At 44.9% G+C, this 24,030-nt stretch overlaps 1 protein-coding gene and 1 long non-coding RNA gene across 3 annotated transcripts in view; both read left to right on the forward strand.

Annotated features, from left to right (window-relative positions):
* Positions 1-1,206: 1,206 nt before the first annotated feature.
* On the forward strand, positions 1,207-16,859 carry LOC139077179 (uncharacterized). The gene is made up of 3 exons (XR_011529505.1): positions 1,207-1,372; positions 13,045-13,123; positions 16,057-16,859. It is a non-coding gene; the product is annotated as an uncharacterized lncRNA (long non-coding RNA).
* A 908-nt stretch (positions 16,860-17,767) lies between these two features.
* Positions 17,768-24,030, forward strand: part of PAQR8 (progestin and adipoQ receptor family member 8) — a 38,490-nt gene continuing 32,227 nt past the window's right edge. Inside the window, exon 1 of one of the 2 annotated variants that reach the window (XM_070586224.1) lies at positions 17,768-17,938. The gene's annotated coding sequence lies outside the window, so the exon portion shown is untranslated. Of the gene's footprint in view, positions 17,939-18,547; positions 19,058-24,030 lie in introns of those variants that run through there. The other variant, XM_070586223.1, reaches the window with a different exon arrangement.

Raw genomic sequence — 24,030 nt, forward strand, 5'->3', positions numbered from 1 at the left:
CTGAGCTCCAGATCCACTACTCCACGTGGACATCCTATGGGAACTTCGAACAAATCTCTTCATCCTCCTTCCTTCGCGTTCATTCTGCTTGAGTCCCCAGATTCAGTAATAGCATTGTCCTCTTTCCAGTCACTGGCTCTAAAGCCCTGAGTCACTTTTCTCCCTTTCCTTTCCTATACTCCATGGTTGCCAAGTCTCAGCAATTCTATTTTCAGAATATCTCTTTCATTTTCACGTGAACCGAAGGACCCTATATTTTCAATTTCCCAGAGGGCTTTCCCATCTTCCTTTGTCTGATAATTGAGCTGGGGATATGCAGGCCTGGCTACTCGTGGTGTCTGTGGCAGACAGATGATAGGGTGACCCCTCATGACCCTCACTTCCCGGTGTGCCTCTGCGTGACCCCCTCTCTTTGAGTGTGAATGGGAGCTATGACTTGCTTTTATACAATAGACCATGGCAAAGGTGACGGGATGTTATGCCCGTGTTTATCATATAAGACTCATCTTGATAGAAGATTTGATCTAGAGATTCTTCTTGCTGGTTTGATGAAGTAAGTGCCCATGTTGGGGAAGCCCCCTTAGTAGGGAACTGTGGGCGGTCCCTAAGAGCTGAGGGCAGTCTCCAGCCAACAACCAGCAAGAAGCCAGGGACCTCAGTCCTATAGCAGCAAGAAAATAAATTCTGACAACAACTCGAGTGAGTTTAGAGGTAGACTCTGTCCCAGTTTAGCCTCTAGATGAAAACCTAGTGCTGTCTGACCCCTCTATTGCAGCCCTGCAGAGAACCCCACTATGCTGTGCCCAAACTCTCGACCTGTAGAAATCTTGAGATAAGAAATGTGTCTTATTTTAAGCCTCTAAGTTAGTGGTAAATTTTTACGCAGCCATCAAAAACTAATATAGCGTCCTATTTTCACTGCGTGGCAGGGGTGTTAGCTGCTTATCTACTGGCCATTTCCTTTATGTTCTTTCTGTCAGACACTAACTGTGTTTTTTAGATATGGGGTGCCCATCTGCTTGATGGGTACCTCTCCAAGCCTATGGGATAGAGGTTGATTGGTCTACACCAGTCTTGTTTATCCCATTTGCCTCACTAATGATTGGCTGAACACGGGTATATGACACAGTCCTAACCAATGAAACTTAAGAGGACATATCCTGGGAAGCTTTCCTCATTCTAAATATGCATGCAAGTCAAGGACTTGCTTCTTCCTGCCCAGGACCTTGTTCTGTGAGGAGAAGATTCCTAGAAATGTAGCAGCCATCTTGCCCTTGAGGGAAGGTCAACAGAATAGCAGAGAAGCACACTTGGGAGCCTGACGTCATCGAATCACTATCTAAACCAACAGTAAGCTGCCTCAGAACTTCTTGTAAGTAAAATATTATATCATCCTCCGTGTTTAAGCCACTTTTAAATGGATATTTTGCAGCACCCAGCCAAGAGCACTCTAACTGAAACCTTATAAAAGGTTCAGAACAAGAAATGGGCATGCGACCAAAGCAGGGCTTCTGAGTCTTTTATTTGGATTGATGTCCCGATTCTGGGCAAAGTCCAGTAGGCCTGCTAAGCCGGAGGAGGGAACGAATCCAGCCTGCTGGAAGCTGTCTTTACCCCCACATTCAGAGGACCTCTGTGCAGGAAACAATGAGGCCAAACTCAGAGAGAGAGACTTGGCAGTCATGAGGCCCCATACTGTCACCAAAGCTCGAGTTTCCTGTGGCTTCTATCGTTTGGGTCTCTAAAATAACCTCCCATTCTTCCTAGCTATGCCAGCCAATAGACTCTTGGGTTTTAGTTGAATTTCTATCACTTGCACTGAAAGAATCCCAACTAATACCGCCTCTCCTCTGCCCTTCTCACACCTGCAGTAACCCTGTCTGCTTTACTGTCTATTACTTTTATTACTTGACTGCCCTCACCCCGCAGCCTGTTCCTTCTCTGTACCTGGTTGCACCATTTCCCTCCTGAAAAGCCCCCAGGGCAGCCCATGGAAGGCAGCTTTAGGCCAGAATTCCTCAGACTGACACTCACAGTCTAGCCCCAGCCTGCCTTTTCACCTCTTCTAGTACAGTGTTTCTTAAACTTGCCACTTTTTACCATCACCCACAATAAGAAATATTGTATATAATATATAAATATAATTATATACATTATATATTACATAATTACATAAATTATATATGTTATATATAAAATATATAATATATAAAAGGAGAAAAAGATAGTGTATTGTACATAGTAAGGGTCAGTATTGTTTTGTGAGACGTTTGTTTTAGTTATATGTATGTATATATGTAGGGTCAAAATGTAAAAAATATATAAATTGTACATATATGTTTCTATATTATATATAGTATAGCTATATATATGTAATATATATACTATATATAAAATTATATACTACATATACTTAAAAAATAAATGTGCAATATATATAATTTATAATTATATGGTATATATTAGTATATATACATATTTGTGTGTGTGTGTGCATTTAGTTGTACACAATTTATCACAGACGTAGGTCATGTGGCCACCACCGCAGCACCATAGTCAAGATGCAGAGCAGTCCCATCGTGGGGATTCCTCATTTTATAGCCACAGCCACCTCCTGCCCTTTCCCCTGCCCCAAGCTGTGGCACGTACTAATCTGTTCCCCATCTCAATAATTTTGTCATTTCCATAACCTTATATAAGTGGAATCATTCAGTGCGTTACCTTTTGAGATGGCCTTTTTTTCACCGACCATAACTTCCTTGGGATCCATTCAAGCCCTTGCCTGTATGGGTGGTTCGTTCCTCTCTGTTGCTGAGCGGTACCCTGTGATATGGATGTACCACAGCTTGTTTAACCAGTCCTTGGTTGAAGGACAGTTGAGATTTTTACAGTTTTTGTCTATTATGAGTAAAGCTGCTATGAATGCTCGTATTAAAAACCAAACCAAGGGGTCAGCCCAGTGGCATAGTGGTTAAGTTCATGTGTTCTCCTTCCGTGGCCCAGGGTTCGCAGGTTCGGATCCCAGGTGCGGATGTAGCGCCTCTGGTCAAGCCATTCAGTGGCATCCCACATAAAATAGAGGAACATTGGCACAGATGTTAGCTCAGAGCCAATCTTCCTCACACATACACACACACACACACACAAACCCAAGCAAATGACTGATTGCAGCCCACTGAATTAATTTCATGATCCAACAAGGGGTTATAGCAGACAATTTTAAAAGAAGTCTTCAATTACTTGGCCCTACTAACCTTGTCCTCAAGCCACACTAGAGGTCTTGCTTTTCCCACACATGGCTCGTAAGCTCCTCTTTCTCTGCTCCTGTCTAGGCTGTCCTTTGTGCCCAGAATGCTCTCCCTGAAACATCTTTGCCTAAAGAAGTCCTACTTATAGGATAAATTAAGAATGTGTTTGGCTACAAGTTACAGGAGTCTTGATTATAGTATCTTTAAAAAAGTTTTTCTTTTCTGCTATAAACACATATTGCGTAGAGCAATAGCCAAAAAAAAAAAATACTATTAATATTATAGAAAAGTTGGCAGAGTTTTTCTACAATATTAATAGTAAACATTTTAAACTTTGTGGGACGAGAGGCAAAATCAAAGATGTGACGTTGGCACTTATAAAACAGGAGGGAAATCTCCTGCCTGCCCCACTTCCTCAGGGTGGGCCACCTGGGGGCTGGGCATGCTTTGCACCTGATTGCCTGTTGCTGCAGACATCCTTGAGAGAAAGAGCACCGGCCCAAGTGGGTGGAACCTGGCCAGGTAGATACTGGGAATGGCAACCTCCATGGTCAGTTTCCCTCTCTGCCCCAGTGACATTCAGAATCCTGTGCATCCTGTATTCCTGGCAAGCCCAGCATATCAACTTGGGCAGCTGGCTGGAGGCAAGGCAACCTCCACGGTCACCAAGCCCTAGAATGAGAGTCTACCACTCATTGCCCATCAGTTGCCAAAGGTGGAGTCCCCAGTATGTTGGTGGTGACCAGCTGGAGCCTAGGCACTGGTGATGCATAGCTGCCACCTGGCCTGGGAGCCAAATACTGGGAGCACAGGGAGAAATAATGACAGAGGGGGATGCCCCTGGCTTGGTCTCCACTCCTCACAGTGCTAGCCTTCTAAGGCAGTGCCCCCGAGACACACAAACACAAATTTGGCCTGGGGGCTATAGTTTGCCAACCCTAGACTAGAGTAAGGTAATTGCTAGATATTGTTTGAATGCTTAGATGTCAGAACTGACATCTTTGTCATTCTCTTTGTCTCTCCCTCATGGTCTCAAGATGGCTGCTTCAGCTCCAACCATAACATGAGATTCAAGTCAAGAGGGAAGAAAAATAAATGGGACCTTGACCAGCTCCTTTACTAACAGAAGTTTTTCCAGAGCCAAGTCTAGTAGATTTTCTTTAAGTTGCATAGGCCAGAACTGGGGCCATGGTTTCATTCTCAGGCAGAGTCTTTCAAAATGATGGTCAGTATCCCAGTGGCAGCACTGGGTTTACATGAGCCTCACTAAGTAGATGATACAGAAACAAAGTGTGTCTCTTTGTTAATGATTCCTGCCAGTCCTGGAGAAAAAAAACATTCCAGCTTGGGTTACATATTCATCCCTGTTGACAACAGGTCGGGAAAGTCTAATTGGTCAATTTGGGTCCATTTCTGACCCACAGGCCAGGAGAAATGGAGCAATATGATTATCAGCACTGCCAAATTGGGGAGGGTGAGTTGCTGAAGGAAAAGATGCCAGCAGAAATATATCCGCTACCGAAGGGAGTCAATACATTGCTGCTAAACTGAATTGAAGTATGATTATAAAGTAGTTATACTCAAGGTTTTGATATGTTTTTAAATTCTGCTATCCTGGCAGAATTCTGGAAAGTATACAAATGATTAATAATATTTACCTTCATGATATTTACAGCCTGGTGTAGACAATGGTTATTTGGCTAAATATAATTCTGTTGGTAACAAGTGAAAAAATATTTAACAAAATATAGAGCACAGACAAAGCCATGAGATTCTGAATAACAGAGACTCAGAGGTTAGTGAATGGTGTACTTTTGTGTAAACAAACTGAAATGGAGAAGAACTTAAATGATGTATCTACAGATGCACTGAAAATAGTTACCAAAGTGGGGTCAAAATACAGGATTCTTACCTTGAGAGGGTCAGTTAAACCTCCTGAGTCCTTCCAGCTTGGTGTTTTAGCCTCTGCCCTTAGAGGAGGGGTACTCCATCCTGGCAGACATGACGAGTGTCTACAGACTGTGATCGTGTTTCACCTTGGCTCACTCAGAGCATCTGGCTAGACGTGAGGTGTTTTACTGTGCCTGGCAGTACGCACACACGCTACCTGCAGCCTGGCTGGGACTCAGCCAATGAAAGACTCATTTTACAACCAGTGATACAGGACATCCTTGATGACTCATGACATTCTAGGTTTCCTCGCTTTCCTTTGTCAAGTTTAGACTAGGACATAGGGTGCAGAAAGTGAAAGTGGAAATCATAATGAAAAGAGAAGATAGTGACTGGGTGTGTTATAATATCGTAGAGTTATCACATGGGGATGGCCAGAGCACTTGGCAGTAGCAAACCAAAGAGCAGGAAATCCTCTTAATGTGTCCTAGCCAGTTCAACGTTGTCTTTATTTGACAATTACTGAATTAAACCACCATATTGCAACGTGCGTCAATTCCTTCTTATCAGCCACAGTCAAAATCTAGCAATTCACGGGGCTAGCTCATAGCCGAGTGGTTAAAGTTTTGCATGCTGTGCTTCAGTGGCCTGGGGTTCGAGAGTTTGGATCCCTGGTGCAAACCTACTCCACTCATCAGCCATGCTGTGGAGGCACCCCACATACAAAGTAGAGGAAGACTGGCATAGATGTTCGCTCGGGGCTAATCTTCCTCAAGCAAAAAAGCAAAAAAAAGAGGAGGATTGACAACGGATGTTAGCTCAGGACAAATCTTCCTCACCAAAAAAAAAAAGAAAGAAAAAAATCTAGCCATTCATCAAAGATAGATTTGGAGTGGCCACACACTCTCCCTAAAACGCAGTTAAACTCTCCTTATCAATGACAATTATCAGGGTAAGTAATACAAACACTAATTAATATTTCTCCTGCCATTAAATAATGCAAGTGTCTTCCATATTTGCATGATGGCAGGGGTGTGGGACTGAGAAAGAGAGAGAATGTTGAAGGGAAAGACACATGGAGTGAATTTAAGAAACCCACAGTCTCCGCTCTGACATATCTGTATGGTATCAAGCAAGGTTCTTTGCTTTTCTGGATCTCAGTTTTCCCACCTGTCGAATGATGGAGTGATTTCTAAAGTCTCTGCCAACTCCATTGTTTAAAAAATCTTAATGTCTACATTAAACGCATTCTCAATTAGAACTCTTTTGGTTATCAGCGACAGAAACTCACTTGAGCTAGATAAGGTGAAAAGAGATATTTACCTGGAAACTAGTGTGCAACATAAATTTCCTTTAACTCAAACAACGTCTCATTCTGATCCTCCATCCCATTGTGTTGGCAAGAACGTGCGTGATTGGGTGTGTGCAGGTGTGGGGATGAGAGTTTGAGAAACAGGCATGATGTTAAAAATATTTAACAACTGCTACAGCCACGAAGGTGCATGCTAGCTGAACATCAGCCTGGGTGAAAGGGGTTGGAAATTAGTATGTGTGTTGGGGTGTGGGGAGCATAAGGGAAAAAGAATAAAACCCAAGTAGCTCTCCTCCTTTATGATTCTTTTTCCCCAAAAGAAGAATATTAGTATCTTAATAAATTAACTCAACACATAGAGATACCTAGGCATTTAATGGAACTTAAGGAGAGAGGTGCAGCCAGCCTGCAGGAATGAATTGACCTCATGGACTTGAATGGTTTTCAGACTCTAGATCCCTCTCTTGCAGGCCTTCTCTGTAGGACTCCCTCACTATTTTCTTTCTCTTATCTGCTCTGACTGGCTTCGTCTGGTTTTCCAGTTTGCTTGCTGTCAATATCTCCTGAATGTACCTTTTTTTGTTATTGAAAATATCATATAGACTAAGGATAAACTGAATTCATGAGGGTGGTCTAACCAGCAACGCTTGGGTAAGTGTCTTTCCCTGGACCATCTAGCTACGACCAGGGTGGGATAGTCATATTGGAAAAAAATAACTGCTGGGAGCCTGTTGTTGTTACAATGTGGGTGGTTGCACAGGAATGTTATTGAAAATATTTAAAAGTTGGGATGGGATGGGCATCAACCGTTGAGAATTGACACAGGCCATAAAAAACCAGTCCAGCGGAACCAGGGCATTCTAGCTGGATATCAACCTGGGTTGGGGAAAGAAGAGGACCAGTTCCCAGAAAATGGGGGATAATCATCAATTGGCCAGTTAATCCAAGAGTGACTTATTACAGAGTCTAAGGAAAAAACAGTCAAACCTTTTTTTAAAAACAAAAAACTGGTGTTCCTGGAAACTTTTTGGCAATTAGAGGGATTATTTAAGTGCCATTTTGGTTTCTATTTGATTGTAGGTAAGAATTTCCGTGTGCTAAGTGTTGCAAACAATAAAAGAAAAATATAATACAGGACACCCTCTGCCCTCAGGAGCTCTCACTCTTATTTGAGAAGGAAGGCACAGGGAACATTTACAGAACCAGACATTTAATTGTTAGCTTACACAGAGAGTGCCCTGAGAGTCAGAGAAGGAAGAGACCCTTGTGTACCAGAGAAGTCAGGGACCCCTTCAGGGAGTAGCTGAGGATGCTTTCCGTGGCTCTCTTAAGCATAAAGATTTTCCAGATTCTATAGGTCAATAAAGGGGCCCACTCTCCGGACTTGAGGGATATACTCAAAAGTTCTGAGAAAGCCTTGTAAGTCAAGGATGGGAATGCAAGGAACTTTGCTCAAGATTAAACACCAGCCTTCTGAAAGAAGTACGGATCCATGCTACAGCAGGGATGACTCTTGAAAATATTATGCCTAGTGAAGGAAGTCAGACCCAAAAGCCACATACTGTGTGATTCCATTCATATGAAATATCCAGAATGGGCAAGTCCAGAGAAACAGAAAGTTAGTCTGTGGTTGCTAGAGGCTGCAGGGAACAAGGAATGGGGAGTGACTGCTCATGGATCTGGGGTTTCTTTTGAGGATGATGAAAATATTCTGGAGTTAGTGGTGATGGTTGTACAACATGGTGAATATACTAAAAACCATTTACCTGCACATTTTATTTTATTTTATTTTTGCAGGGAAAGATTCGCCTGGAGCTAACATCTGTTGCCGATCTTCCTCTTTTTTTTTTTCCCTCCCCTAAGCCCCAGTGCATGGTTGTATATCCTAGTTGTAAGTCCTTCTAGTTCTTCTATGTGAGCTGCTGCCACATCATGGCTACTGACAGACCAGTGGTGTGGTTCTGTGACTGGGAAATGAACCAGGGCCACCAAAGCAGTGAGAGTGCCAGACCCCAGCCACTAGACCTTCAGGGCTGGCTCAACTGCACACTTTAAAATGGTGAAATTTAGGGGCTGGCCAGGTGGCAAAGCTGTTAAGTTTGCCATGCTTCGCTTCAGTTGCCCAGGGTTCGCCAGTTCAGATCCCAGGCATGGACGTACACACTGCTTGGCAAGCCATGCTCTGGCAGGTGTCCCACATACAAAGTAGAGGAAAATGAGCATGGATGTTAGCTCAGGGCCAGTCTTTCTCAGCAAAAAGAGGAGGATTGGCAGCAGATGTTAGCTCAGGGCTGATCTTCCTCAAAAAAAAAAAAAAAAGAACAGGGGTCCATAACTGCAGTGATGGATGACTCACGGGGGTTTGCCCTCATTCCCGACTCGTGCAGAACATGTGGTTCAAGTTCCTTCCTAGGACTTGTGAAGTCCTTCATAATGTGACCTCTGCTTACTTCTCCAATCTCCTCCTTGCCATGCTTCCTCCCACGTGATGGGATGAATTTTCTTCCTTCAGCTTTCCCCGGTGCCCACGGTCTACACATCACCAAGCTGAGAATGTTCCCCAAGGCAGAGAAGTGGACAGGCTTAAACTAACAATTCACCAATGCTTTGCAAGCAGGTAGCTAAGCCAGCTAAACTAGGCCACATGAAAGATCAGAGGACCTTTTCGACATCTGACTCTGAGGCCAGTTCATGGGTTCTGTTTCCCACCCACTTGATTTGAAGCTCCCAGCCTAGCCCAGCAGCAGAAGTGGACGGAACCGAGTGACTGCCAACCTCTCTAAGACTGAGTATGAGAAGAGGTGGGACGTTGGGCAGAGCAGGGAGTGGAGGGAACAAAAGAGTTTAAAGAGACCAAAGAAATGGGGCAGGAGAGAGGAGGCAGAGAAGGATCCTAAAGAGGAGAGACGACTCTCCGGCCCATGCTTACTCAGGGTGCAGACCACTTGGGGCGCAAACGTTGATTTTAAGTCTTGGCACTAGTTAGAGGAGCTGGTGCGCTAAGAGGAGCTGCTCTGGAATATTTATTCCCCTGAGTATTTTACCTTAGTTGTAATGTGCCACTGGAACCTAAAGTAAAGGATTGCTTCTACTTTCTTTTACACTGTCTGTGTGATTAAGTGACGAACAGTAAAACTGCTTGGTTATGGACTGTACCATCTCCTCCTTCCCTGTTGAGGGCTGCTAAGCAGGAGTTTCACCCATGTGTGCTCTACACACTAACCATTGTCATTCCCTGAAAGTTTCATGCTCTTCTGTGCCTCTGAGCTTTCACATCTGCTGTTCCCTCAGCCTTGAATGCTTCCTTCCTCTCTCGTCTGCTTATCCTCGTCCTTCATGGCTCACCCTGGAGCTTTTGCTGACCTTCCCAACTAAAAGGTGAGGTGCTGAGAGAGCTAGGTGCCCCTCTTCTGTTTTTCCATAACATCCAGTGCACCTCTCTTACAGCTCTTGTAACACTGCATTGTGATTATTTGTGTAAATATGTCTTCTCCACTAGTTGGGAGGGTGAGGATCGCACCAAGTTTCTCTCTTTATCTTCAGGTCTTAGCAAAGTGCTCTTAGCACCCAGGTCATTTTCAATAAACATTTTCTAAGTAGATGAAGGAATTAATAATAGCATCCTGCATGTTGAATAACAGCCACATGTTGCTTTGTCCCCAGACTAGATCTTACTTAGTGTCCTCACAGCCTCCTACTAATGTACTTCCCCTCTGACCTAAACAATTTGCTGACCCCCTTGTCAGAAATGTAGACGGATCAGGGCGAACTGGATTTGTCTAAAGAGGAAGAGAGAAAGACACTTAAAGCAGCGAGGCCTCATCTCGTTGTAAAGTTTACTGGATTCAATCTCAATAAAATTGGACCTGCTGGCACAGTCCTCTTCCAGCCCTCATGTAATAGAGGGGACACAGATGTTGAATGCTGCATTAAAGAGAAGTGTGGGTGGAAGGGAGACTGCTCAGATCTGAAGGAGCTAGTTGAAGGAGCCAGTCTTGCCCATTAGTGGCTGTTAAGAGAGGGGGCATTTTGTCTATTACACTCAGTGTCCCCTCCAAGAACCTCAGCTTCCTGGAATCTGAGCACATGGAGTCTGACCTCCCTGCCACCAGCTGCCGCGGAACCACAGATGATGGAGGGGCTCTGACAGTTTATGGTTGCCTGGAGCAAGTTACTTCTTTTAACACCTATTTTAAAAAGAGAATAAAGATTCTTGTTTGTTGTTATGAGCTCAGCAGCACAAGGTGCTCACAAAGCACCCCACACATCACAATTGCTGTAATTAACTTCATTATGTTTTTGTCCTGTAATAATGTACCATTAATTACAGTCCATCAGAATTCTACTTAGGTACAGAATAATGCACAACAACCATTCATTTATGTATATGTTAAGGATATTTTGAAAGATTTTGAAAATTATAGAAAAGAAAATTAAGTTCTCTTGGAATATTCCTATCTAGAGATAACCATTATGAGTGTAGAACTTTCTTTCTCTTTTCTTTTTTTTGCGATGCATATATATCTTTTTTAAAGAATCAGGTCCCACTGTGTCTTACTGAGGCACAGAACTACAGGCTGTATCCTTCTCTTTGCTGTGTGGTCTCTGCGGTTTATGAAGACTGTACAGTATTCCGTTTCACGTGTGGACCCTGGTTAATTTGGTCAGGTCTTAGTCATCATATCGCATCCCAGGGACTACTTGCTTTGTGAGCTTCCTGCTGGAACTTCTGGTTGGTGTTGCCAGGATTCCAAGGCTCTGATCGACGCCCCCAGGCTGCTAGGTAATTCTTGGAGGCTCTCGGGAACACTTGGGGAGAGGGACCCCATAAAGTTGGGTCTCCACGTCCCTGGATGTCCTCAAGGCTGGAAGATCCAGCCTGTGGTGGGAAGGGTAATCAGAGAAATTTAATTTAATTGGGAGGGAGAACAAAGGAGGAGAAGAATTTTACCTTAGTTTGAACTCTTCAGGATGCCCCTTCAGTAGGCTGAATTCCTGCAACTCAGTATACTTCAACTCAGTTTACTTCAGTTCAATTCAATTCGACCCTTAAAAAAAATCTGAGTGATCTATTTCTGTAGCACATTCTGCTGGGGACCTGGAATTACCCCATCTCATTCTTTTTCCTTCTCTCTGGCCCTCTCTCAGATGGGAAAGCATGCTTCTCCTCAATTGCTTTCTCTTGTCCTCATTTTTTCCACCCCTGGGGTATATTCTCTTCTGGGCCATTTCTAGATCATTCTACCATCCTAAAAGGGATCTAGAGTAAATGATTGTGGACTCCTGGGCTGATTGGATCCAAAATATGCTAATCATTCACATTATTTGGTTCATTCATTAGGCAGCCTTTTTTTTTTTTTGAGGAAGATTGGCCCTGAGCTAACATCCGTGCCCGTCTTCCTCTACTTTAAATGTGGGAGGCCCACCACAGCATGGCCTGATAAGTGGTGCATGTGTCCACGTCCGAGATCTGAACCAGCCAACCCCGAGTCTCTGAAGCAGAGTGTGCGAACTTAACTGCTATGCCACTGGACTGGCCCCTAGGCAATCATTTTCAAGCATATACCACGTGCTAGGTCGTATGGGTATGGCAACCAACAGCATGGACACAAACCTTGCTCTCTAGGAGCTTACGGTCTAGTGGAGGAGCCAAGAAGTAAATAGGGAATTACAAAATGATGTAATGGTGTAAGAAAGGTCAGCTCAAGGTATGATGTCTCATTAGACCAAAGGACAACTTTTATCAAACTTGTAACTTTAAATCTGGCCCAACATCCAGGTTCCTGGACTCATTCAGAGAGCTGCATATATGAACTACAGAGGACTCTAATTTATCTGCCCCAGTCTTGATTTCTGGACTGGAGTACAGCCCAGGTCCCATCCATTCTGAGAGACCTTCCAGATGGTCACATGGACAGGTTGGTCCTGGCCCCCTAGCTAACCCCTATGCAGACTCAGTAAACGCCAGCTGAATTAAACTTGTCAATCTTCCATTGATTTTTTTTTTCCTTTTTAAATCATTAAGACCCTGAAATCAGGCCAGGATCAAGCATGAATAATGCAATTGTTACTCATCTTGTCCAAGATCGCCATTTTCATCTTTCCAACCTATTTAAAGGAACTGAGAGCCAAGATAAGTCTCCTCCAGACAGACATCAACTAAAAAGCTATAGACAGAAAACTCTGCCACTCCTGGGGCTTCTGACCCCAGCTGTTCAATGGAGGCTGGCCCGTGCCTTTGCTCTTTAGCCTACCTTAGATGATGGATGATGGACTGAAATGAGCTGTGAGGGGTTGTGCTCCCTAGCAACACACCAGCGGAGGGCAGGGGCGGGGGTGGGGGTGTGTGTGGCAAAGTCTAACGGTTCAAGCCTCAGTGTTCCGTCCCGGGTAAGTTCACATGGCTCTTCTTCTCTAGTCTCAAATCTGAGAAATTCCCCTCCAAAATTTTCCTTTAGAACACAGTCCAGATAGAATTGGAGTTGGGTAGACTGAAAAATGTTTACTTCTCAGCGTTTTTGACATCACTCTTTGAAGTTCAATTCTTCTGATTTTCCCCATACTCAGGATCTGCCTATCCCCTCCTTTCCCCAGGATACAATGACCAAGAATCAGGAGCAAAGTGAACGGGAGAAACAGAATTGTCAGGACGTTTGAAGAGGGGAGCAATCAGGTTCGTTTACTTTGAGGTTTTTGAATTGCAAATTTTTGCTGAAGAATAAGGAAAGGCCTCATGTTTTAATATGGACACTTTTATTTGCCCCTAAATTACTATGACCCAATTATATGCTGTATCCTCTAAATTTAGGTCTTGTTTAGGAATGGGTTAAAATTAACACTTATACACATCAAATGCTGGAATTTAGGAGTTCATATTATTTGACTAATAACAGAAAGGTTTCCTGGTCGGTCATTTTATCATTCATCCTTAGATTTAGTTTGCCATCTGAAACTCGTCAACCAGGGACTAGGTACCTCAGAGAGCCCAACATCAAGTGAAGGCCACACAGCCTTAAATATGCCCAGGTTGACTGAGGGCCTGGGAGCAATTTCTGCATCTTGTCTCTCTTGCCTATATGTGTTAATTGGTTTGCTCCCTAAATTAATTACTTGTTCTTATTAAGAAGTAAAATAGAGAGCCAGACCTGATGGCCTAGTGGTTAAAGTTCATTGCTTTCCGCTTTGGCTGCCAGGTTTGTTTCCAGGTCCTGGAACCACAATACTTATCTGTCAGTAGCCATGCTGTGGCAGTGGCTCATATAGAAGAACTAGAAGGACTTACAATTAGAATATGTAACTATGCACTGGGGCTTTGGGGAGGGAAAAAAAAGAGGAAGATTGCAACAGATTTAGCTCAGGGTGAATCTTTCCCAGAAAATAAATAAATAAATAAATAAGAATCATTTCCATACTGTTGGAACTATTATAATCTTTTTGAAGCCTTCAGTGTGGGACCTCCTGTCTGTTACTGTATTTCTTTAAAAGAAATAAAATGGAAAAAAATCAGAAGGAATGACCCACTCCAGATGAAATCAAATTAGCCTTTAATAGATCCCTATCATTCCACCATTAAATGAGATAACATAGACACACAATATAAGAAAACTATTATTTTTATTTTTCATCCAATTCAACCACAGCTCATTAACATCTTGTGTGTGCAATTGGTGAAATTAGTGTCATGGCTGCTTTCCCAGTTGGCCAGATGGCAGGGGATCTAAACAGCAAAGCTCAGTATGGATGGTTATCTGACGATGGAATGTGATGAAATGGATGGATTTGACTTAAGGGTTAAAAATATAGATCTACAAGTTTCTCCAAATTCTTCCCCCGTAGCCCACTGAGATAGCACATCTTTTCTTCAAGTACAAAATATTGGAACAAGGATTCTGTAAGCCATCACAGGAAGCCACTGCCTTTTTACTCAGATTTATCAAGTCCTCATTACGTGAGTGCTTAATGTGTATTATTTTATTTAATCCTAGCGATAACTATATGAAGTGGGTGTGATTATTATTTCCTTTTTACAGATAAGGAGCTGAAGCACAGAAAGGTTAAGTAATTAACCTAAGTGGCTCTAATTGGTGGTCCTGGGGCTCAGTCTCAGGATGGTCTGACTTCCAAGCTCACACTTTTAACCACGGTGCAAAGTGCCTCTCCTTTTCTCTGCCAAGATGGTGAACAAGTTAGTGGGCCTCAGTCTTTCTGTAAGATGTAAAAGGAAAACAGTAGTGGCTGGGGCTTTCACACAACTCTGTTTCTTGCATGAGTCTTCACGAGTAGCTCTTCTTTGAGGATAGACTAGTATAAACCAGCCTACCAGGATGTCCCAGGCAAATGGTTTAACTACATCACACATCCGTTTCTTCACGTTCCCCTAAGGCTAACGGTTCCAGCCCCTTTCCTGCTTCACATAAAATGTATGAAGTTTAGTGATATGATGTCATCACATGCAGTTTGAGCTTCTTGGAAAAAGGATGCTATGTAAACACAGTAGAAGTGATAGAAAAACAGTGTCAGTGTGGTATGTATACAACATAAAATGGACTAAGTTATTTTGTTAGACTTAGGGACAAAAATAGCTCCCTAATCTTGCATATCTATTTTTTAATCAGCTTGCATGTTGCCTGTGTCTGTGGCTTTCAAGGGCAACCTGAAAGGGAAATGTGTCTGATAGAGCATTGATTGGATTAGCTGTTGAGCCTTCTCCTTTTAGAGGAAATATTGCATTATCCAAGATCTTGCCTATTTCCAGCTTTTGGAAAAACCACAAGTCAAAATTTTGTTGCCAGATGAGAGTGTTATATGGAGGGAGGTTGGCTGTGAATTTCCATATACTAAAGGCCATCCTGACTGTCCTTTATGAAAGATCCAAGAACTTTTATTATGACTCAAAAATAGTAAGGTCACTTTAGGACTCTTTTTTTCCAGTTACCAAAACATCTCTCGTACTGCCCAAACCGAAGCAGGCCACTTTCATCTCAGAGCAGAAAATGGAAGAAGCTAGTGTGAGATCCAAGTAGTTTTAAAAGGCATGCAGGATGTGAAGGTACCTAACGCTACTGAACCGTACCTTCAAAAAATAGTTAAGGTGGTAAATTTTATATTATGCATATTTTACCACAGTTAAATTTTTTTAAAAGGTTAAGATGGTAAAATTTATGTCACGTGATTTTACCACACTTTAAAAAAAAAAGAAAAGCGAAAACCTCAAAGGATGAGAAACTACCAGTCTTGTCTAGTGGCTCTGTACAGCGCCACCTGTAAAGAGAGCTCCTCTCCCACAGATAAGAACACCTAACACCCATTACACTTCCTGATGCACTTTCACACCCGCCCCCTAGGTAAGTGTCTGGAGGAAAGGAACACTTACCATTTTCTTACTGTGACGTTGAGAAAGCGTTAAAGGACTCGTTGGTCTTTCTTTTAAGACAAGAGAACCCTTCTCCACACTCCAGGCAGAGGAACGCTCAGGGAGGAAAAAAACTGTAAGAATAATCAACGTGCATTTCACAGACTCATCAGCTCTTACCCAACAACTCACTTCAGTTAGATGGAGCCTGCGATTGGACCCTCATAGTTGCTGACCTGTAATTTTGTTTCTAGACAGGAAGACAAGGGACTTTTCACCTCCTCTCAATCAGCTCGGTTGTACAATTCTGATCTCGAGCTGAAAAATAAATGCCTGCTATATTGATGGCTCGCGTTTTTGTGAATATGGGAGAATTCTCTGACATCTTTGGGGTGAAGCAGAGATGGAGAGCGATGTGGATCCAGGCTGCCCCGGGGAGAGAAGCCCAAGGCGTCCTGGCCTACGTGTGCATCTACATCATCCTCCGGGAAGCACAGGACGTCCTGATCTGATGCGACCTGACTCGGATCCAAAGTTATAGGACCACCCGATAACCGGACCCCACCTGCACTGATACCATTTTAACGACTTTTTTACATGATCTTTCCTTTGTTTGTAAAGAAATAACTCACATACCTATGTCTTATAAATTTAGCCCCACCCTCAACACATTGCAGCTCTTCACTGCCCATGGGTCCTGTCCCCATGCTATTCTCTGAATAAAAGAGCACTACTACCAGACCTCGAGAATCCAAGAAATCTTTCTTTCGACGACTCGGCTCACCGAGCCCGCGTCAGAGAAGACAGATGGGCCAGAGGCCTACTGTGACATTTCTACCAGTATCCACATGTGCTGGGCGGCTGATTCTGTGGGAAGAGCAGTGGCCCTGAAGACCAAGCTCCTGGCTCTTTCCTATCCCAACTCTGCTTCATATCTGCCATTTAACTGCTCAGAGTCTAAACGTCTTCATTCATGGAACTAAAATAACCCCCACTGGATAACCCACTATCTTTGCTTCATGATCTTTTGCTGAGGATAAATAAAATAATGGATTTTAAAACGTTTTGAAAAATGAAAGCACTGTACACATGTGAGCTATTGTTAGCATGTTACTGAAGCCAGTGGTATAATGGAAAAGTGCCGGGTATCAACAGACCCGAGCTGGGCCTGATGGTCTCAGAAAAGTAATGAAATGAATTAAATGAACCTCTTCCGGTAGCCTTGGTGCAGGCCATCTTCCTAGGCTCTGATCGGTTTCTATTCTTTCAGATAATGAAGATGGCTTTGTAACAGCAAAGCCAATTTGATTTGTTAATTGATGCTCCTACATCCTAAGTGTATTTTTCTCATGGTAAAATATAGACAGCGTCGTGGGTGGGGAGCAAGTCTACCAGCAGACATGGAATTCCTCTTCTCCCTACCTCGTGTATGTGTAGGTCATTGTTATCTAAGGACCAGCTAGGGTGCTGTGGTTGAGGAGACAGGGTGTAGACAGGGGTTCCTAGCATGTCTCTGTAAGAGGTGTGTTTGTGTGGCGCATAAGTACCGGGCGAGTCCTTCACGGGTGTATGTATCCAGGGGATGCGAAAGTGTGTGCGTCTGCAAGGGCCCTCCTTGGTGTTATAACCTGGTTTCACAGGCAGAATGACCCTGACTGCACAGATGCGAGTGGTGAGAGAAGGCCAGGCTTTCAATCAGTCTTGAGATGGAAGATGAAGTTTGCTGTTTTTCCCCTCCCGAAAGACTTGGGAAACGGCCCCTGGGGTGGGTTCTTGGAAAAAACAGGACAGCGGCTAACGTGTCTCTTTGTCTCTCAACCCCTCCGGCCTTGAGCCGCAGAGAGGGGGCCGCGCGGGTCTGAGCCCTGGGTGGAAGGAAGAGGCGTCAGACAACTTCCTCGGCGGCGGCGGCCCCGGCGGCCGCGGGGGAGCGCGGCTCTGCGCATCCCGCCCCCGGGCCGGGAAGGGGCGGCGCCGGGCGGGGCCCGCCCCCAGGTCCCCTCCTCCCGGTCGCTCCCCGGTGCCGCGCCGGCCGCGGTCACAGCAGCCTGCGGGAAGCTCGGAGCCGGGGCCCCGAGCCGGGCGCGGGCTGGCCGGGCTGGGCTGCACGCACGGGCTCGGCCGCCGCCCCTGCCGGTGAGTCCCGCCGCGGGAGGCGCGTGGAGGGGCGGGCGGGGGGTCAGGACCGCGATGTCGGGCAGCCCCGGGGCGCGAGCACACGGGGCGGGGATGTCAGGATCGCGATGCTGGGGAGACCCAGTGCCAGAGCACGGAGGGGCTTTCAGAATCGCAATGTGGAGGAGCCCGATCCGGGGGGCGGAGGCCAGTGCCCCGATGCTGGGGACTCCCAGAACCGGAGTCCTGAGGGCGAGGCGGCGGGTCAGGACCGCGATGTTGGGGAGTCCCGGAGCCCCTGCCTGGAGGACTGAGGGGTCAGGACCGCGATGTTGGGAGCCCGAGCCCGGAGGGCGGGAGAGTCAGGACCGCGAAGCTGGGAAACTCCTGTGCGGGAGCCGGGGCCACGGACCGAGGGGTGTCCTGTGGGCATTCTTGGGGCGCCCTCCGCAGGGCGGAGGGGAACAGAACCCGGAGGGGAGCGCAGGGGAGAGGAAGCCCGAGGCGGGCGGGGCAGGAGGGGGAGCCCGAGAGACGGGAGCCCCGGAAAGGGTAGAGTGGGGTGAGGCGGGTGGTTTCTCAGGGGAGGGGTGGAGGGGGCTTCGAGGGAGCGGGAGCGGGAGGGGAGTCGTGCGGAGAGCAGGAGAGCGGCTGGTTGTGTTATGGAGGATAGGGGGTTGGAGGGGTGGAACGCCGCGGCCGGGGATCCGAGGTGGTTGGGTTGGTGGTGGGGTCTCGGGGACCATCTCGGCCAAGGGAACGCAGCCCCTCGGTGGAATGAGGTCATGGACGCTTCGAGAAGGCACCCACCGAGAGAGCACGACGAGGCAACCCCAGACGGTGACGGGGTGGGGACTCTGCACCCAGCGAGCTCGGGGAGTGATGGGAACTTGAGCGGGGAGACGCGGGAAGGGCGCCCCTTCCTGACCCGCGCGGGGACCTGAAGGCAGCGGGTCACCGCAGCATCCTGTGCAGCTGTTGGCCCTCGGGCACAGACCGGAAAGGGGGACACTCGCGGGCCCGGACAAGCTGTTTGTAGCACCCCATATTTCTGAGCTGGGTTAGAAGTGATTTTGCCTAGGGACCAGATGAGAAGAGTCTGGGCTTGAATAGTTATGAAGTGAGATTACAAATATACAGGTAAGATCTACCTGTGTGTGTGCCTTAGGCATAAGTCATAATAAATGTGTGTGTCATTTTTAGATTCACCTGTACTACTTGCTCCCCACCCTCCTGTGCTCTGTGAGAGGCTGTTTCTGAGGAGAAACTGGAGTAAAATCAGCAGTCCCCACGCACAAACACACACGCCCACAAATGCACAGCATTCCACAACCGAGTAAACAGGAGGAGCACTGTACAGGTTTGGGAGGTCGTGTTGGTGAGGGTCCCTTTACTGAAGTTAATAGGAGGGTGGGCTGCCCTTGACTGCCCTCCTCAGATGTCCACATTCTGTACCCTCCCCTGAGCTGTGCCCTTGACCAGGTGACTTGGCAGGGAGCTAGGCTGCTTAGGACCCCAGTGGATGGGTCTCCTAGTTTGTGTCTAAAGGTAAGCAAATGACCAGTGCAGTCTGTTGTTTTATTTTTTTTTTTCCTGTTGTTTGCCTTGGGTGCCTGGCTCCCTTTAATTAGTTAAATAATGTTGACACATTAACTTGTCCTATATGGTTAATTATGTATGGTAATTCGTTTAATTATTTGGTATAACAGCTAGAGTGCAGGAAGGCCGAGGACCTGGGAATCCCATTCTGTGGATTTCTTCATTGGAAAGTTCCTGGGCTTTGGGGGGGCAAAGGGAGAGAGATGCCCCCCACTCTCTTCCGTGCTCTGCATGTAGGTCCATCTTCGGACACACACGGAGACTGAACTTTCTGGGCAGATCAAGGACTGTGTTGGCAACTAGCTCATTTCTTTTCTTCATGAAAAGGAAATCTCTTCAGTAATTAGGCAAGTTAACGGGAAAGCGTTTTATTCGTTTCATGAGTATCATTTCAGGACAAGCCTTTTTTTCATTAAGGGGGTGGTCGGAACCTTGCACCAAAATCTGCATTATCATGATCGCAGCAGCACATTATTCACTTGGCCATAAAGCTAGCTGATTCTTCCAATTCTTTATCCAAAAGTTAAAATAAATGTGCCAGTATTTGTACATTCAAATGAGTGTTTCTCCCCTTCAGAAGCCTCCTCTTGGCAAGCTGGGTACTAATTCTAGTGATGCTGTCATTGCTGAGAATAATTTTGGAGTTCCTGCTTTGGAGTTGCCTTCAGAGTTTGCAGCGCATTTACTGAATTACCTCCTTGATGGCACACCTTCCTTAGCTGGGAAAAAGCCAAATAGTGTGTGGGGCTACCTTTGGCTTCTGAGGTGGGGAATTGAGGTTGCAATAGGAAGGATGCCCATTAGAGTAATGAAAGTCCTCTTGAAGGACTGGCAGCCTTAAAGGGGACGTCCAGTAAAGGTACGTGTATGTGGTTAGGATTGGAAAGTAATTGAGGTGCAGCTTTCATTTGGATGTTTATGCCCTGGTCTGTATGTCACAAAATTGGTCTTATCACCTTATTGTCATACCTTATGGCCTGTTGGGCTGGAGAAAATAAGCCTTTCTTTCCACCTTCCAGGTAGTATTTACCAGGCAGTTTCCATCACTGTGCATTTTACAGAAAACAAAACAAACAAAAGATTTGTTTTCTCACCAAAAAAGATACCCAGAAAGTCACTTAATCCGTATGTAGTGAATGCCTGGCACTTGAGTTTTTATGTGAAAGGATCTATCTAGAGGCGAGGGGAAGAGAATAAGTGCTGAAAATCCACTTCAGTTTTGGGATTCCAAGACACACAGTGTGAAAAATTAACTTAAGATATCCCTTTTCTTCCGCTGTTTGCCTGAATTCCCAATTTTTTTTCAGGTTATCTAACATAAAGCTTTGTACAACCATCGCTTGAATCTTGATCTAGCTGCGATCCTGGGCAAGTTATTCCATCTCTTTTGGCCTCAGTTTTCTTACCTTAAAATGAAGATGCTAATGAGTAGGTACTCATGGGGTTAGGATGAAGATTAAATAAGATTTATGCATGTAGAACACTGAGTTCAGTGCCTGATACATAGTAAGTGCCTAACACTCTCTAGCTATTTTGTTATTAATATTGTTCATTGATAGTTTCATGTTAAGATTCCTCTGAAGCCATGTACAAATTTATCGTTTCCCAGGTAATGCTGTTCTCTTTGGCTGGGCTTGGTGAATAAATATGTGAATGAGAAATTGTGCTTTTACTCTCTGGCCTCTTACCAGTTCTTCAGGAGTGACCTTAACGACAACTGTAGCTAGCTACTTTATTTTGAATTCAGATGTTTTTAAAAATGAGCATTCCTGTTTTGATCGTGTATTAGGTATAATGATTTGGTGAAAGTCTGAAAGAAAAAGATTTAATAGCTTCTCCTGTAACTTTTTTTCCTTGATCCGATAAAATATTCTAATGAAATAGCTACAGTTCTCATGGCCTGTATTGAAAGGGGTGATTCTGGTGGACATTTATTTGTTTCAGTTAAACTTGAGTTTTGCTCAGCTTTGTTTTTTAAATGACAGGGAAGAATCACCTGGCACTAGGCTCTCAGCTCTTTCATAAATATTGACATTAATTTTTTTCTGATTTGTGAAATTTATTAAAATATGTAAATTAGGAAGATACAAAAATGTGAGAATATAATTTTTTCTTATTTTTAATCAATTAGGCATTGCTATGAAATAGATGTTTCATGAAATGTTCGACATTAGTGAGAGTTCTCTGTGTTTTAGGTAAGTTTGTGCAGGAACTAGAGAGGGGTCCAAGGAATAGATTTGTCTTCCAGAAGTTCACATAAGGTGCTCTCAGGATGATGCATTGGCAAAAGTTTTTTCTCCTAATGGCTCATGGGGCTAAGGATTAGTATGAATTTCCCTCCATGTTCTTTTTCCTCAATTTCTTGGAGAAGGCTAAATATATAGATCGCTCAATAATGTTCGTGTTTTTGAGATGGATTAACTCTTTCAGGATTAGGTCCCTCTGTGCACCCGGATGCCATGTAAGGAGATAAGGGCTATCAAAGTACCTGTGAATTGGAAGTGATACTAAACTGTAGGATAGGAGTTATCGTTGCTGTTGTACCGTATTTTCCGGGAGTGTTCTGATGGTCACCTCCATGACGGTGTTTCTTCTCACTCTATCTGCCTTCTGAGTAGTGGATTATGTACTTATAAAGTACCAGGACACAGTACAGCATGGTGGTTCAGACTAGAGCAGTGGTTCTTAATGGAGAAGGGGGCATTTTGCACCCGCTCAGGACATTTGACAATTCTGGAGACATTTTTGATTGTCACAGCTAGAGAGGGAGTGATGTTACTGGCATCTAATGGATAGAGGCCAGAGATGCTACTAAGCTCTGTATAATGCATAGGACAGCCTCTCAAAACAAGGAATTATCCGGCCCCAAATGTCAGGAGTGCTGAGAAACCCTGTTCTAGAGCATGGGATCGGGAGTGAGGATCAGCCAGCATTCGCATCCTGGCACAACCCTGGGTGAGTTTCTTAGACCTGAGATTCTATAATAAAATGCATGTTTGAAGAGAGTGAGATTGTGGACTTCAGTGAGGTAGAGTGTATAAAGTGCTTAGCACACAGAAGTTGCCTGGTAATTGGTAACTCTTGGTATTATGGCTGGTTAGTAAATCCAGGGGCTGTACTTCAAACAGATAGTGTTGGTTTTTAACCCATTGTGTACAGGACCAGTCTAGACTTCTTGATCCCATCCAGGTGTCCCAGAGTAGGGCAAGGACATAGCCTGATGACCTCCAGCATCCGTGGTTCCTTCTGCATTCTGGCCCAGATTCTGCCCTGGTCCTGCTAGGCAGCTAACTGTGGGCTGCACATCCCTCCAACCAGGTGACCAGGGCAGTCCCCCAGACCTCTCTTGTGTAAAGCAGAGATGAACGGAGGATGGAGGAACTTTCTATTTAATCTGGATGCATCAGGAAGGAGGAGATGGCCAGGCCAGGAAGCCCCCCGGCACTGAGCTTATCTCCAGGCTCTCCTTGGACCCCTGTCCGTGCATGATCAGAGCTTCCTCTGCTGCTTGAGCAGGCAGTGAAGTCTGCCAGTTTCCCTTTGCTTTTCCTTCGCCCCTCCTACTCAAGCAAAGAGTTCTTGTAGGCATCCCTTCACTTTTAACAAAATCCTCTGAAACCACTCCAGTTTTTGCTCTGAAGGGGTTTCCGGCCATCTGGGAGGAGAAGGGGGCCCTCCCGTAAAGCCTGGGCTTTGATCTTCCTGCCTGTCTGTGTTTTCCTCATGCCCACTGGGGCCACAGGAGTGAGTAATCCACTCAGAGTAACCAGCAGATCTTCAGCGGGGTGGGGGGCCAGCGTTCTGGGTGCAGTGTTTAGTAGATTGGGGTGTAAATAACACAGTGGTTTTCCAGCTGTGAGCTAGGAACCATTAGTTCCGTGGGTCTCAGTCCTGGCCGGACAATAGCATCACATGGAGCTGTCTAAGAATGCTGATGTCCTGGCCCCGCCCCAAACCATTGATTCAGAATCTCGGTAGGTAGGGCCTGGGCATCAGATTTTTAAATGCTCCTCAGATTATTCTGATGCCTGGTGAGACCTGAGCGTCAGGACCATGACTTGCAAAATTCATGACTTCATTAAAAAAAAAAAAAGAAAAGTAAAAAAAGAGAACCAAATATCAAAGTAATATAAGTATCATTTTGTTAAGCTTTTGTTTTAGTGATGAATATATGCCTGTCTGCAATGTAAAATATATTTCTTCTAATGGACTGCAGTCAAAAAATTTTGAAAAACATTGTTTTAGAGCCTTAAAGTTATTTAGTTAATATTGACAAATTTACCTCCTTCAACATTTCTGTGCAAACATCTGCTGGACCGATTTCAAAGGGCTTTTATTTACTTTGTCAAATTCAACTTTTACAACCATCCTATGAGTGTAGAACGCAGATATCGTCATGTATTTTTTTATAGATGAAGGACACTTGGAGTTGGAGAGGGGTAAGATTTGTTAAACTTGCGATGAGAAAATGGCGAAAACAGGGACTCAAATCCAGGGCTTCTGATTACCGTACA

Source organism: Equus przewalskii, chromosome 19 (assembly GCF_037783145.1).
Source record: "Equus przewalskii isolate Varuska chromosome 19, EquPr2, whole genome shotgun sequence".
Taxonomy (NCBI): domain Eukaryota; kingdom Metazoa; phylum Chordata; class Mammalia; order Perissodactyla; family Equidae; genus Equus; species Equus przewalskii.